At 39.4% G+C, this 6,383-nt stretch overlaps 1 long non-coding RNA gene across 1 annotated transcript; it reads right to left on the bottom strand.

The window, feature by feature from the left end:
- Window positions 1-748: 748 nt before the first annotated feature.
- Window positions 749-5,427, bottom strand: LOC138406693 (uncharacterized). Its single transcript, XR_011240028.1, has 3 exons — window positions 4,263-5,427; window positions 3,245-3,446; window positions 749-3,132 (listed from the first exon to the last, which is right to left on the bottom strand). It is a non-coding gene; the product is annotated as an uncharacterized lncRNA (long non-coding RNA).
- Window positions 5,428-6,383: the final 956 nt, after the last annotated feature.

The following is a 6,383-nucleotide window of genomic DNA, read 5'->3' on the forward strand; positions in this document are numbered from 1 at the left end:
TTAATTTGTATATGAATCTGATCACAATGAAAACATGGCTGGATTTATCTTCTGAAGATGGCTTATCTGTTTTGTTAGGGTTACCCCAAGATATTTTATGCTTTCTGAGTTCCATTTCCATTTATAAGCATTTGTAATTTCTTGGGAAGGGGTATAATTAAAAGCCAGAATCTGTGTTTTATTCACATTTGTTTTATATAATGAGTGGTCTCCGTATATACTTATATACTTAAATGTGTTAGGTTTGTATCAGGTCTTTCTAAATATATTATTACATTGTCTGCAAACAGACTTATTACATGTTTTGGTTTTTTAATATGTATTCCCTTTATTTCCTCACACTGTCTTATAGCCTGCGCCAGAGGTTCAATGTATAAGTCAAAGAGGAGAGGGGACAGGCAACATCCTTGGCGTGTTCCCCTCTGTAGCTTTATGCTTTTTGTTAGACTACCATTCATTTTTATTCTAGCTATAGCATTCTGGTATATTGTATTGATGCATTTAATGGCTTCTTTGTTAAATCCAAAACATTCTAATGTTAAATATACAAATATCCAATTTACGCCATCAAAAGCCTTTTCGCCATCAAGACTCAGCAATATAGCCTTAGTTTCCTTCATTTGTATCGAGTTTACTATTTGCAGGGTCCTTCTTATGTTATCTAATGTTTGTCGTCCTGTAGTAAATCCAGTTTGGTCCTCGTCAATTAATTCTGTCATGAAATTCTGATATCTCCTTGCTATAATGGATGTGTATATGTTGTAATCTACATTGAGCATAGAAATGGGTCTGTAATTGTTACAATATTCTGCGTCTTTACCCTCCTTGGGGATTATAGATATGATTGCTTCATTACATGAGGGTGGCAATCTACCTTTCTTAAGGGCAGTGGCGGTTCTACATTGAGTTACTCCCCGGGCGAGGGGTGTTATATAAAGTAGAGTAATGTGTATAGTCTTTTTCCTTCGGATGCAGTTCACGCCATACATCAAACAGTCCATGTTCCTTCAACGACATGTTTACAAATTTAGATATATGTGTCTTATTTCTTTTTATACTTGTTGTGTCTACCCTATGATTCATTATCATATTAAAATCACCAGCACATATCAATATACCTTCAGATTTTAAGGCCATGACTGGGAATAATGATTTAAAGAATTGTTTAGTACTCTCTGGAGGGGCATATACATTAATTAACGTAACCATCTCTTCCTCTAGTTTCCCCTTCACTATAATATATTGTCCTTCTGTATCCTTGATTTCTTTTAGACATTCAAATTTAGTTGAGTTTTGTATAAGTATTGCCACACCTCTTTTGTTGCTTTGTTTACAAGTACTGTAATAGGTGTTTCTAAAACCAAATTTCTTCAGCTTTTCATGCTCTTCCTGGGAAAGGTGTGTTTCCTGCATGAAGATAACTTGAGCCTTAAGTTTTCTCATTTTCAAAATTATCTTAGTCCTTTTTTGGATTATTTAACCCATTAACATTTAACGACACTCACGATATGCTGTTCATTTATAGCTTTGGAAAATGGCATTATACTCCATGATATATATATATATATATATATATTATATACCATGAGAACAAACAATAGCCCAAAGAACATTGAGCAACTCAGCAATAAAAAAAAAATCGAACTAAGAAAACAACAGTAGGCACTTGCCCCCCACGTTTCCCCCGTGGGTTGAGGTGAAATTCAGATGAAATATGGGGGCCCCTCCTTAGTGAGGTCCATTCTTGTTATCCAGATTCTCTTGAGCATCTGTCTCATTAATTCAATTCAATTCAATTCAATTTTTTTTATATAGCGCCAATTCATATTTTACATTATCTCAAGGCACTTTACATTTAAAAGTCAAGACCTTAAAACAATATTAACGTAGAGAAACCCAACAGTTCCCACAATGAGCAAGCACTGTGGGGAGGAAAAACTCCCTCATTAACAGGGAGAAACCTCTGGCAGAACCAAGCTCAATGTGGGCGGTCATCTGCCTCGACCAGTTGGGGTGAGGAAAGAAAAGTAAGGGGGGAGGAAAGGAGAGATGGGTGGAAAGCGGGGGAGAGAAGAGAGAGATGAGGTGGAGAGAGAGAGACCGGGAACAATTTGGCACCATCAGTATCAAGGCTGACTATAAAAATAACAATGTAGTGATCTACAACAGGATTATATATATTAATCAATTACTGAGTTATTGTAATAAATGATGACAATGGTGATGGTAGTCGTTGTTGTCCTGCAGTCCCGGTGCCGGAGTTATCTGAAACGATATAGAGAGAAGAGCCAGAGGGACTATGGGAGGACAAAGTGACACTTTGACATGATGACATGTTAAAATAAATAAATAAATAAATAAACAGGTGTGGGGGGGCAGAGAGACAGAGAGACAGAGGGAAGTGATGAAGTGCTCAGTGCATAATGGGAGTTCCCCCAGCAGTCTAAACCTATAGCAGCACAACTAAGGGATGGTTCAGGACTCACCTGATCCAGCCCTAACTATAGGCTTTGTCAAAGAGGAAGGTTTTTAGTTTTACTTTAAATGCTGGGACAGTGTCTGCCTTCCGAACCCAGATTGGGAGCTGGTTCCATAGGAGAGGAGCCTGATAGCTAAAAGTTCTACCTCCTGCTCTACTCTTACAGACTCTTGGAACCACTAGAGAGCCTGTGTTTTGGGAACGAAGTAATCATTATAGCTCACACATACAGCGTCCGATCAGTCCTAACAGTGAAGACTGAAGACCTATATACAATCTCTTAGACTATTTGTCTTCAGTGTCTAACATGTGTTATCTTTCACTTACTTATTCATTTAGATGCACTTACATACTTTATTTGTCCATTCCTCGGTATTTCTGTAGTTTATGTTTTGCTCGTGTTTCGGTGTCCTCTTTGTTTCCTACCTGTTGCCATGGCCATGGGCCGGTGTCCCAGTGTATCCTCATTCTGGCCATAGGTGTCTAGAAACGGATTCCTCTCTCTTTTAAAACTTTCTTAATTCCCGCGTACTCCTTTCTTCTCTGAATTATTTCCGTGGCATAGTCACATTATTGGAAATAGTATTAGTTAGGTGATAAGTTGCAACATCATGTCCCAATTGGAGATTAGCCGTGCTGCACTGCTGCTGTGCCTGTGGAACAAAGAAGAAATTAACAATTAAGCCGCAGTATCATTAATTCCAGCTCTGTCCAACAATCCATATATAATAGCTCCAAAGACTCCTGGAAGAGAAATTGTCCTACCCTGAAGAGCAGTCATCCACAGGAGGAAAAGTGGCCACCTCACAGCCCCAGTGGTGTGACTACTCTTGGAGATTCTCCCATCACAGTGTCCTCTCCATGCAGTCTCTCTGAAGCTTCATCTGACGTGGCTGGCTGGAGAGGTGCGTGGACCAGTTCACATGTGAGAACAAAGCCTTTGCAGGGACTGGAGAATATGCTCTGCCTTTTGGGTGAGGATAAATCAATATTTAGGCGAAAAAAATGGATGCGACTAAAGAGGAGATGGAGAGCCCGTCATCAGTAGCGATCACTTAAATAACGTTGACTGTTGTGCTGTGCTCCACGAGGAGTCAAAATAATGTTATTATTCATGACTTTGCCTCACACAGAGCACCAAAAATGTTGTGATTATGTACTTTCCCTTGCGCGGGGTACGATTATGTACTTTCCTTCATGCGGGGCACCATTAAATGGTGTGCTTTTGGGCATTCAATAAATGTGGCTATCAGAGAAATATTAAATATTAATATTAAAAATATTAATATTAAACTGATAAAGGATAAATCGGGGCACCACCCTTCAAAGGAAGGGAAAAGATAGCCAATTTAAGAAATAAGACTTACTCACTACAAATTTGGAACTCTGATTAATAATTAAATAAATAACTATAACCAAAATTACCACATCAATAGCTAGCAAAGTTGAAGGATATGGAATTCTTGACAGTGTAGAGGTTGGCAAAATTCACACTTATGCAACATTAATGAAGATGGAGTTTTGAGACCATGTGGCTGAGATCACATGTATGTGTTAAGTTTGTGGAAATGAGTTTGTGAGGTGTTGGTGCCAGGTTAAAGAAAGTAGTTAGATGCATGCAAAGAAACTGATCAGTATAACAGAACTAACATTAACTTTCGAATAACATAGTACCAAATATCACAACAACACAATTCAAACTTATAAACATCACATGAAATAGAAATAGGACTAAACAGTCCTTTGCTTAGCCTAGCGTAATAATAGAGCCCAGTTGCGTTACCCGTCCATGAAAAAGAGGGAAAGTTCCTTTTTGGATGTGCTGTTTGAAGTCGAGTGAAGTGGTCTTGTTGGTTTGTGGCTCCTGTTGTGCATCTGCTGGTCAGACCTTGTGTCGTGGCCAATTGTGCTGAAGTTCTTAGGCAGGCTCTCACGTCACTGCCTTTGGAAGGTTTTAGCAGTCTGCTCCAGGCAGGCCTGCTGGAAGTTGAGGAGCTTGTGTAGGGAGGAAGTCTCCCTGGCTGGGAGAGCAGGGCCAGAACCTACTCCACCAGGAGCGGTCAGCAGGGGAAGAGGCAGAACAGAGAAGAGAGCTAGGAAACTCGGCTTATATTGGCCTTGTGACCTCATGGGTCATGGGGCACACAGTGACCAATAGTGGTTGAGAGTTGTCTTCAGGAGCAGTTTTACCACCTATATGTGAAGATGAAGAACCCTGGGAGACTGAGTTCTGGAAGCTCTCCTTTGTCTCCAGAGCAAAGGAGACATGCGGTCAGGCTTTTGACTACACATGTAGGCCCAACTATGGTTCACAGATACCAGGTCCCAACATGACATTATGGCTTCATTGAATGAAAATGTATTTAACCTATCTCGATGTGCTTCTTCAGGTTGGACGGGGAGTTTTTGAATGCCAATATTTCAGTCACTCTCTGTAGGCATAACAGGCACTTAATCTGGTAGGAAGAATCTTTCACTCCAACGTACGAAAATATTTCTTGAAAATACGGCCGGTGTAACGTTATCTTCATCACCACCACGGAGTTCACCAAGTTCGCCACTTTAGTCGAGATGCTCGTCATCTGCTACTGGAGCATGAACGTAAGCAGCAGAGCCGGCAGCAAGTGCTTCCATGATGGCATCAATAATGTGACATGTCCGTGTAGTAAAATTTCTGTTCATTACACTGTGTCACATATGAATGTCACTATGTACCTTTAATCTGCACTGCAAACTGAGGAGTGATTATAACATAAATTATAAATAGGATGTCCATTTTGGTAAAGGGGGATTTGTAGTTATGAGAGCAGTGTCTTCTTGATGAATTTTTACTGAACAAATCAGCGGTTGTCTCCGTAGGCAGGATTGTTGTCTTCACTAATGAGGACTGTGGTCTTCTCAGTTGACGGTCTGTTATTTTCACAAGCTAATAACTTGAAGCAAGGGAACTTGTTATTTATGTTTGGTAGTTCAGAGGACCAAAGAAATATCCTTTAATGTCTAGAGTTTTTGGTTCTTTGATTGGATTTGATAAGGATTTGCAGGCCAGCAATCCCTTTGATTGGTGTCCCCACATCAATCATCAAAGAAGATTTTAAGAAGCAACCGTTTCCATGGCAATTTTTATAACTGCACAACATGGCGGCCCCTGGGGGTTTATCAGGTTGACTTCTATATGATGCACATCACTGCGGAGCATACACAAATCCTGAGCTAGGCGGCTACTATACACATGTTGCACTGATAGCTACAGTGATCCCTGTCTGAGACTGAGGTTAGTCTCTAGACCAAATGAAGAAAATCAATCAAGGATTTCACATCCATTAGATAATGTGTGATATGCTTGAGGGAATAAATGAAATATGCTATGAAGTGTTAAATTAAGTATGTAGATATGTACATAAGCATCAACAAAATATAAGTCTATGTGTCAGTAAGTACATAGTGTGAAATCTTAACAGCACAAGCATTATAAAATAAATGTAGTAGGATGAAAATAAAATAATGAAAATGGAAAACACTGTAGAGCAGCTGTAGTCAACTACTTTACCATCACCGGAAAGTGGGTACATTTTTGCAAACTAATTTTTGCATTGTGTGTCACTGACAGCATGGGGAATTGTGCATTTCTGCAGCATGATTGGATTCGTGTTTGTAAAAAATGTGTGTGTGTGTTTGTGTGTCAGGAAAGTGTGGACCTTGATGCTGGCTGGTTTCTAAAACTGATGCAAAATAATTGAGAGGATGTATATTTACATGTTGATCTATGTGATTTTAGTGTGTGAGAGCTATTGATGCACAACACAGGCACTGACATTCTGTGATTAAGCATTGTATTGTTGTGTGTTGTTCATGTGTTCAATGTGATTTGACACTGCAAATAAAGGTTTCATATTTTAATTTC

This window comes from Paralichthys olivaceus, chromosome 22 (genome assembly GCF_024713975.1).
Source record: "Paralichthys olivaceus isolate ysfri-2021 chromosome 22, ASM2471397v2, whole genome shotgun sequence".
Lineage (NCBI taxonomy): Eukaryota > Metazoa > Chordata > Actinopteri > Pleuronectiformes > Paralichthyidae > Paralichthys > Paralichthys olivaceus.